Source organism: Dromiciops gliroides, chromosome 1, assembly GCF_019393635.1.
Source record: "Dromiciops gliroides isolate mDroGli1 chromosome 1, mDroGli1.pri, whole genome shotgun sequence".
In the NCBI taxonomy this organism is placed as follows: Eukaryota; Metazoa; Chordata; class Mammalia; order Microbiotheria; family Microbiotheriidae; genus Dromiciops; species Dromiciops gliroides.
Genome location: NC_057861.1, coordinates 321,442,658 through 321,453,317, shown reverse-complemented (window position 1 = coordinate 321,453,317; position 10,660 = coordinate 321,442,658). Strand labels below are relative to the sequence as shown.

The window sequence follows — 10,660 nt, the reverse complement described above, 5'->3', positions numbered from 1 at the left end:
TACAAAATACAAAGTCATTTTAAGAGGGAAAGAACATTGACATTTGAGGGAACCAGGAAAGTCCCCATATGGGTGAGGTCAGCTGAACTGGGCTTTCACAGGAAGAGAGAAATTCTAGGAGGTAGGTGAGGAAGGGGCCCATTCCAGACATGGGGAAGAGTTGCCTGCAAAGGCAAGGTATACAAACAAGGAGCATAGATTTAGAGTTGGAAGGAACCTTGGAGTCCAGCGGAATGGCCAGGGAGATGACATGTCATGTATAGAATGCCGCTAATAGAGCCTTTTTAATGTAACAGAAGGAGTGTGAAGGGAATTGGAAAGAGGTAGGAGTTAGACTGGGGAGGGCTTGAAATGACAGGCTAAGAATTCTACATTTTCTAGTAGAGACAGCAGGGAACCACTGAACATTTTTGAGTAGCGGAGTGACATGGTCAGACTGGTGCTTTAAGAATATCAATTTGGCAACTCTGTGGAGGATGGTTTGGAGATGCTAGACATTGGAAGCAGGGAGACCAATTAAGAGGCTATTGCAATAGTCTAGGTGAGAGTTGATAGGCACCTAAACTAGGGTGGTGGCTTTGTGAGCAGAGGGGAAGAGCCTCAGGATTTCACATGTATAATCGATGGCACTTAGCAACTAATTGGACATATGGATGAATGAGAGGGAAGAGTTAAAGGTAAATCAACGGATGTTCTCTCCTGACATGGTCTTTGGGTATTTTTTTTTTAGTTCACAACCTCCCCTTGGCTAGGAGCAGCATATATATTTAACCTTATACCTAATTCTAACGACCTTGCTGTTGGAATGAGGTTCCAATCTGCCCATCAATCAATCAATCAATCAATCAATCAATCAGTGAAGGAGTCTTTGTTGTAGGTGCCCAGCCCTGTGCTAGGTGGTATAGGACATGTTTTCTAAGTCTAAGACATGGACCTGGACCCCAAGGAGCTAGAGGATAGTTGATGAGTTGAGTCAAGCCATATATATAAGTATTCTAGTGCAGGTACAAGGTAAAAAAAATGTACAAAAATGGATTTCTTTTTAAATTAAGGGGAAGTTATTTCCTGTAGCACTTTATCTCAGGATAACTCACAGAGAATCGGTTACCAGGTGATGAATTTTTTCAACCTTAGCAGCTCATTGAGTCCCTAATGAGGGATTCTTAACCTAAGATCCATGAACTTCACTCCAAACCATCTCTCTCTCTCTCTCTCTCTCTCTCTCTCTCTCTCTCTCTCTCTCTCTCTCTCTCTCTCTCTTTCTCTCTTTCTCTCTTTCTCTCTTTCTCTCTTTCTCTCTCTCTCTCTCTTTCTCTGCCTGCATTTATGTATGTATGTATGTATGCACATATATATATATTTATAAATATATATGGATATTTGGATAACTATTTCAATTACATTGATTTCTTTTCCCTCCTTCCCTTCTCTCTCCCTTCCCTCTCTTTCTGTCTCTCTCTCATATATATATATATATATATATCATATATATATGCATATAAACATATGTTAAATATGGAAATATACATGGATAACTATTTCACTATAATTGCTTTCCTTTGTAATCCTGTGTGCCGAAGAATTTTAAAACATTATTTTGAGAAGGGATCCATAGTTTTCACCAGACTGCCAAAGGCTCCAGGACAGAAAACTGATTAAGAACCCATGCCCTCAAATAAGGAGAGTTTGTAATCTTCAGAGACAAAGGGAACAACCACACTGAGGAAGTCATTGAGCCTTTGAAGTTTGAAGCCTGATGGTAATACAGGTTCTCCAATACCCCCCTTCTTAAAAATGACTTCATTATAGATGGAGAGGGATATTCTTTTTATCTACAGAGGCAGCTCTCAGTAAAAATTTCATTTGTTTTTAAGCATGTTTCCAGATCCTCTTGCTGTGCCCACCCTAACCCTTGCCTCCAGGGTACCCAGTGCCCTCAGGCTGCCTTCTGCTTTCCCAGAGCCTCACATGGGTTATTCATAAGTCTGACCCTGCTTATCTCCACCATTTGTAAACTCTTTGCTAGTTCTGTCTCAGGCTACAGAAGCTAGCCAATACCCACAGAAGTGCATTGTCCACCATTCCCATATCTTGGCTGAGATTTCTGTACCCCTTTCGATGGTCTCTCCTGATCTCTGATGCTTTCCTAACCCACTGCCAGGACAATCCAGGGACTTTTCTGACCTGTAGTAGCTGTAGTGCAAGAGATACACTGATTGAGGAAGGAATGAGCCACACCAAGGGTAAAGCAACAGTGCTCCTTGCAGAAAAGGGATGACTTCAGCCACCATGCCTAGCACACTTGTGTCTCAGTCCTGTCTAATGGGTATTTCATTGGGAAGTCTGGAGAGCAGTGGGTACTAATTGCACTACTATGTGTCTATCGTTCTATGGGAAATCCCTTTGAAACACAGACCTACTTTTTAGTTCTATAAGGCATTTCTGGAAATCTATAAAAATGATTCAGGCAGCTAGGTGGCGCAGTGGATAAAGCACCAGCCCTGGATTCAGGAGGACCTGAGTTCAAATCCGGCCTCAGACACGTGACACTTAACTAGCTGTGTGACCCTGGGCAAGTCACTTAACCCTCATTGCCCTGCAAAAAAAGCAAAAAAAAAAAAATGATTCATGATTATTATTAATGGCTTCTGTTTTTGACGTTGCTTGCACATACCTTATCCCATTCAGGCTAGGTGACATCTTAAGTACCTTCCTATTTCAAGAGTTGATCATTTCATTTGGGTGTCAGGCTACTCATCCTCTTTGGGCTCAGTTTTTTAAATCTATAAAATGAGAGAGCTGGATTAAGCGACCTCAGAGATCTTGTTGTTCTTTCTATGATTCTTCTGATATTCACAACAAACATGTGAGGAACTGAAGTCAGGAATTACTAGCCTCATTTTAGAGATTGGGAAACCAAAGTCCATCTCACACAGCAAGTTGGTGTCAGATCCCAAACTAGAAATCACATCATAAGAGGTCTCTTCATTACACTTGCTACTTCCTGGTTTATTTGAACCTTCTTGGATCAGTTGCTCCCACCCCCACCCCACCCCCATCTGCCTTTTCACTGCCCACTGGCTGGGATGTATTGAACTCCATACAGTAGAAGAACCCTGCTGAAATGCTAGGTTCAGAGGCTTTTTAATGGTGATAGGCTGCTTTGTTATAGAACAATTCTGATTTGCCCTAAAGCATTTGTGGCATAGAGAGCTAGTTTATGATGGTATTTTACTGTTGTTGGATTGTTTTCTCCTGCAAAAAAAAAAAATGTTCTCTGTCTAGTTGGCCATAGAAGGTCATATCTGGAAGGTCTGGCAGTTCAGCAGAGGCCTTGTCTTAAATCAGAAGCACACAAGCTGTATATCACTAATAAGAAAAAATTCAGCATAATTCAGTGCATGTTGATTTGTTCCAAGTCGGCTTCCTCTCTCTTTGCCATAATCTATGTCTCTTAACAGCATTTATGTCTCATGATGCTCGCTAGGAAATAGTCTGTGCCTTTGGTGATTTTATGGAGGTAGGAACTGATTTTGTTGACTAAAAGAGTTGTTGCTTTCACCTTTCTCCTTGTTTTGTGTTTTGATTGGTGGGTCGCCTTCCTTCCATCTCCTGGGATAGAATGGAAATGTATGAATGAGCTTCATCAGTAGTATACTGCACATCAATCATGGAGCATGGCAAAAGGCAAACAAAAGCAGCCATGCAACTGTCCTTTGTATATTTCACTGGGCACTTTGTCTGACCCATTGTTCTTGAGACAATAAAAGCAACAAAAAATGGAAGTTCTGTCTAAATGTAAGCCATCTTGGTTACAATACTCTCCTCTCCTGGACCTTTCCCAAATGTTTCCCTTGAATTATCTAAGCTACTGTCTTCTCTAGATTGTAAAAAATTAAAAGGCAAGAAGTGGAACACAGAGGAAGATTAAGAGAACTAACTATGCATAACTTAGCTAAATTATGACCCAGAGGGACTGGGAAACCATCTCTAAGTATTTTATGTACCTAGGCAATTCGGTGACAGCTAACACACAAATCCATCAGTGAAGATGAGGCTATAGGCAGTGATGGGGAAGTTTAAAATAACCATTTTTAAATGGTAGGAATAATTAGAAGCAATCAAATGCAATCAATCTGTCAATGAATCAACAGATATTTATTGAGTGTCTACTCAACACCCAGTGCCAGGGTTGGGTCCTGTGAGGGATAGAAAAAGGAATATAAAATATAATAAGAAACATAAGGAGTACACAGTCTGATTCAAAAGATGAGACAAAGATACATGATCTGGTTATACAAAGTAATATCTGATTAAGTGCCAGATGAGTGGTAGTAGCAGATAAGAATTCAGAACAATTCATTGACAGCTGAGTACATCTTAGAAGTCTTAGACTCAAAAAAAAAAAAAAAAGAAGTCTTAGACTCATAAAATTACAGAATGCTGACTCTTGAAAGGACTTTACAATCTTGTCTTCCAAGCTGCCTCTTTCCCAGTTCCTTCTTCTATCCCTAACACAAATACATCTCAGTTTACAAATAAGTAAACTTCATTGAGGTTAGCAAAAGAACTTGGCTGTTTATGAAATGTGTTACGAAATGTGTTAGGAAAAAGGCCCATGGAGTCACAGGATATTTTCCAAAGTGAACAAAAGTCACGCAGAAGTAGACAAGATAGAACCCTAGAAATTAAGGCATGAACCATTGAAATGCACTCAGCCATTGCTGTTTCTGATTCTGAAGAATGTCTCTCTTCCTCTACAGATAGAGCTGATTAAAAAATAAACACACTCCAAACTCAAGGTCATCATGGTGGCATGTTCAACACTGCAATGAAATTCCTTGGGATGTGGCTGTGGTTCACTGTCCCCATTGTAGGTCTGTGCTGTCTCTGTATACTTGGTAATTAGGAGCTCTATTTAATTCCAGATACCTGGACAAGAATCGATAGTGGGAGCATGGGAGGTGTGTGGGTAGGATGGTTTATGTGATGAGTCACACATTAGGTTCCTAATTGATGTGGCTTCTTAGGATGCGGTAATGCCACTGACTCACATCAGTTTCCTATTACCAGGGTTGATGGTTCATCTTTTGATTTCTGCCTCACTCCCAGTGCAGTGTTATTTAAATAAGACCCTATTAAGAGATTTATTTATCACAAGAAAAAGATTTATCCAGGAAAAAAATCCACTGAGACACAGCAATTCCTTTTTCTGAGAAGCCATAAAGAGGACAATAGCAATATTTTCACTGTTTAGGTCGATACAATTATAGGAAGGGAAAAAGCAAGAAGCAAAAAATATAAATTTCACACTCAGTGACCTAGTAATTTGTCAGTCATTTTCTACATTAAACCTAATGCATCCTCTGGGACTCAAGCAGGGCGCTGAAAAGGAAGGAAAAGCGAATGATCTCCCTGGCCCCTCTCCACACTCCCAATTCCTGGCCTGTTCTCTCCTGTTCTTTATCTCCCTCTTTCTCTAGCCTTCCCTTCTGTATGTCTCACTCAATCTGTAGCCTTCATCTTTGTGGTTTCATGGGCAGTCTTCTCTTGGCCTTTTTTCCCCCTGTCTGGTTACTTGAAATTTGGGTCCCTCTCCTTATATCTACTGTATTTTTTCAGTCCCTGTGTTAGGGGAGGAAGGCTGAAACACTTCCTGATTTCATGTCTCCTCAGAATTTAATATGGGACCTAATAAGCATTTGATAGATGTTGGCCCTCTCTGGCTGACTGAAAGGTCACCTTAGTCAACGTTAGAAAAAGTAGGGGATAGAACAACCAGAGAGAAAGGGACCTCAAGCCTGCCTAACTTCATCATTTCACTATGGCCTTTTCCATGTTATATACCAATCATTCTTTTTTTTTTTTTTTTTGTGGGGCAATGAGGGTTAAGTGACTTGCCCAGGGTCACACAGCTAGTAAGTGTCAATGTTCTGAGGCCAGATTTGAACTCAGGTACTCTGCGCCACCTGGCTGCCCCACCAATCATTCTTAATTCAGTTTAACTAGTCATGATTGAGCACCATAGTTGGGCAGCTAGCTGGCACAGTGGATAGAGTGCAGGTCTTGGAGTCAGGAAGACATCTTCATGAGTTCAAATCAGGCTTCAGACACTTACTAGCTGTGTGACCCTGGGCAAGTCATTTAACCTCTACCTTAATCCACTGGAGGAGTAAATAGCAAACTACTCCAATATTCCTGCCAAGAAAACTCCAAATGGGATCACAAAGAGTTGAATGTGGCTCATAAACCACTGAACAACAACGAGACAGACGACAGTAGATAGCTGAGGAGGGACACCACTGTTGTCTTCAGATATGTGAAGAGTTGTTAAGATAAGAGGCAATTAGATGAATTTTGTATAGTTCTAGTCGACAAAAACAGGACCTGTATATGGAAGTGACATGGGGGAAGATTTTGTCTCAGCAAAAGGGATAACTTTTTAACAAAAGCTGTGCAACATTGGAATGGATTACTTCACTAGACAGTGAGTTCACAGTCACTGGAAGAGTTCAAGCCAAGAAGGTTGTTGTCATTATACAGAAGATTTCTGCACTAGGTAAGAGGACAATCTAGAAGACTTTGTAACATTGTGGCAACTCCAAGATTCTGTAATCATGATTCTATAAAAAAACAAATTCCAAGAAGAAAACATCTGTGTAAGCTAGAGTTTTCACTCAAGGTTCTTATGGAAAATAGAGAGGTTTGAGTTGAGCCTAGAAGAATGAATAGACTTTTAATAAACAGGATAAGAGAAAGATTTCCAGGTAGGGGAAAATAGCAAAAGTAATTCCCCCTATCTTTCTTTTTTTTTTTTAATTTTGTTTTGTTTGTTTTTTGCAGGGCAATGGGGGTTAAGTGACTTGCCTAGGGTCACACAGCTCGTAAGTGTCAAGTGTCTGAGGCTGGATTTGAACTCAGCTTCCTGAATCCAGGGCCAGTGCTTTATCCACTATGCCACCTAGCTGCCCTACCCCCTATCTTTCTTATTAACCTTTGCCTAAAAACAATGGTTTCTATTTTCAAGGCTAGGATATTTTAAAATTGGTTAAGAAACTTCTCTGTACTTAGAAGGGAAAGGTATGTAAAAGGGAGTGAGTATCCAAGCTAATGTTTACCTCTCTGGAAGCAACTCAGACTCCAGGTGAAGGGGTGAGCTATCAGGTTCTATTCTATTCACTGTGAGGGTTTAAAAAGTAGACAACTGGATTTTGATTCACAATATGAATCTAATTGTGATAAATGTGAAAAAAAATATAGGAGAAGAACGGTGGCAAGGTGGACATGAGTCATATTCAATCCAACTAGCATTTACTAGTTATTAATAGTTTACGCCACTGTATCCTATGTTACAGATAAAAAGACAGAAGCAATAGTCTGTACCTTCAAGAAATTTCCATTTTGTTGGGGGAAAAGAAGGTGTAAATAGATAAATATATTTGTGAAAATGTAAAGACATAACAAGTGTTAATGACTGGGGCAGGGAGGGGGGATAGTACAGGCTTTCTATGAGGAAGCACATGAGCTAAGCTTTATAGGAAACCAAAAATACTCAAATATATTTGTGGGTCTCATTGATGTAAATGTTTCTTCCTATGATGTAGATCCCCTAGGGTTCCCATCCTGGGGACCATGAATGTGTACACATACATACATATATACACACACACATACATGCATCTTAATAATTATAGTTCAATAGAATTGGTTTCCTTAGTATTCCTATGAATTTTATTTTATGCACTAAAAACATTATTCTGAGAAGAGGTTCATAAGCTTCATCAGTGTCAATGGGTCCAAGATACTAAAAAAAAAAAAAAGGTTAAGAACTTCTGATGTAGATCATTACCCTTCTGTGCATGCCCATTCTATGTGACTCTTGTCAATTTCCTCCCAAAAGTTCACCATAGAGGGCCCAATCAAACTGTTGGAGGTCTTCCTTGCTTGCTCCTAACATTGTGAGGTTACCAGTGGAAAACTCTGGCCACCATGCCCCACTCCCACCCCTGTTCTCCTCCATCCTTGCCATGTGACTGTCTCATCCTGTCTTTCTACACCGTGTTTCCTTTATGCCATCTTTTACTCCCATTCTTCTATAAAGTTCTTCTTTAGTTATATGTTACAGCTAATGAAGGTTGACCATATGCCACTGTATTGTCCTCTCTGTGATATTAATTTTAAATGCTTTGAATTTGATTACATTCCATATCCCTGTCTCATTCAGCAACACTGGCAGTATGTTGCTATAAGATGACTGACTTTGTTTTCCTGAAGATCTTAGGGTCATTGAAGGAGCTTTGCAATATTTGGAAAGGTAGGCATTCTCTCCTCTTCCTGTTCAACTCTGGGCTCAATATTTTGTGCATCTATATGTTACTTGTCCTCAGTATTACATATTCAAATATTGTACTCAGATATTACATCCATTACATTAAAGTATAGGCTGTGCTTTCCCGACTCTCAAGATGGCGGACCAAAACCCCCCAAAGGAGGTAAAGGAAAAAAAGGTCAAAAAAGAAAAAAAAGGAAAAGAAGCCCAAAAAGGAAGATGCTGCTGAGAAGGTGGTGAAAAAGCCTCGAAAGCATTGCAGCCGCAACCTGGTCCTGGCCAGAGGGATTGGCAGATACTCAAGGTCTGCCATGTATTCCAGGCGGGCCATGTATAAACGCAAGTACACTGCACCCAAAACCCGGATTGAAAGGAAAAAGAAAGAGAAGGTACCTGCTACCATCTCAAAGCCAGTTGGTGGGGATAAGAATGGAGGAAACCTAGTGGTGAAGATCCGCAAAATGCCTAGGTATTACCCTACCGAGGATGTGCCTAGAAAGCTGCTCAGTCATGGCAAAAAGCCCTTCAGCCAGCACGTGAGGAGACTCCGATCTAGCATCACCCCAGGCACAGTTCTGATCATGCTCACCGGCCGCCACAGGGGCAAGCGAGTGGTTTTCCTGAAGCAGCTGGCTAGTGGCTTACTACTGGTAACTGGACCTCTGACCATCAACCGTGTTCCTCTGCGAAGAACCCATCAGAAATTTGTTATTGCCACTTCTACCAAGGTTAACCTTTCAGGTGTGAAAATTCCAAATCATCTTACTGATGCTTACTTCAAGAAGAAGAGGCTCCGTAAACCTAGACACCAAGAAGGAGAGATTTTTGACACAGAAAAAGAGAAATATGAGATTACAGAGCAGCGCAAGGCTGACCAGAAAGCAGTGGACTCTCAGATCCTGCCCCAAATCAAGAAGATTTCTCAGCTCCGTGGCTACCTGCGTTCTGTATTCTCTCTCTCCAATGGAGTCTATCCTCACAAACTGGTGTTTTAAATGCCTGGCAGAGAACTCTTATTAAAATATTTGAAATAACAAAAAAAAAATTATAGGCTGTGCATTCACATTTATGTCATAATCTGAGCAATAGACATTTTTATCCACTTTGTCTTTCCTGTGTGGATGATTAAAACAAAATCTTTTGAGTATTTATCAGTCTCTTCCAAGTGGCTCTGTAGTGTTCCATGGCTTTATATAATCAGCACAATGCCATCAGTGAACAGGAACATCTGAAAGAGCTCCATTCTTGGAGAATTCCTCTTCAATTTGCACTCTATGCTGAATCCCTTACCTCATAGTGGCAAGCCCTTTCAGCCCACCTCTCCTTTTTCTATGCCTTCACTGATATTTATTTATCAGAAGGTTACTGAACAAGATTGTTTTTGTTGTTATGTCTTTCAAAGATTCTTAAATGATTCTAATGGACATTTGCCATTATTTTCTCCTACTTCCAAAGACATCCCTACATTCTAAAGACAAACACAATTATGTGGATTATTCTCCCCCCCCCGCCCCCCACATTGCTCCTTCCAAGCCATCTAATATAGATTTCTCAGACAGTCTTTGTTTTTAGTCCTATAAATTTGTTTTGGGTGGACAGATTACATGAATTTCTAATTGTTTTCCCCCATTTCTGTGCTTTTTAGAAAGATTTTGAGCGATGTAGCACCAGAGCTCCGTACCAAGGGTACAGAGGAAATGGTGTGCTCACTTTCATCTCTCTCCTTTGTGAGAGAGGCAGGAGTTTCTACTCAATCAATAGGATATTGAAGGTGCTGTGGCTTTTTTGGGGGGAGCCCAGAAAGGGAATGAATAATTGTGCTCTTTAATGTCAGCGCTAAGTAAATATAAAGACAAATTACCTGAGCTGTAACCCATGGAAGTCGCTGATTCAAGCTTATCCAAACTATTGATGTATCTCAGCTCACCAATCCAACTCGTTAGTGTTCTGTTTGCCTAATCAATAGGCTTCAAAACTCTCTACTGAATTAATCGGCAAAGCTTCTGGACACTGGGTTTACGCTGATTCCTAGGTATTCTTAGAAAGTGGGGAAAGCGTGGAGCTAATAGCTTTTTAGCTATCTCTATGTTTGCAAAGAGAAATGAGAAGCCATTGAACCAGGTAATAAATGCTGGCCTATGCAATCCACCAGATACATGGGTGTTTGGGGGGTAATGTAATACTATGACTAATAGAGATTTACTATAGATGAGTACCACATGATAAAGCAAGATGATAAAAGAGACGAGCTTTGTCTATGGCAGTCCTTATCTCCTTTTCTGACCCTCTTTCCATCTTCATGTGCTTCTTTCCCTTATCTTAAAACAAAAA

The 10,660-nt window shown here is 40.4% G+C and overlaps 1 pseudogene; it reads left to right on the top strand.

Moving 5' to 3' along the window:
* The first annotated feature begins 8,465 nt into the window (after positions 1-8,465).
* Positions 8,466-9,374, top strand: LOC122734656 (annotated as a pseudogene).
* The last annotated feature ends 1,286 nt before the right edge of the window (positions 9,375-10,660 follow it).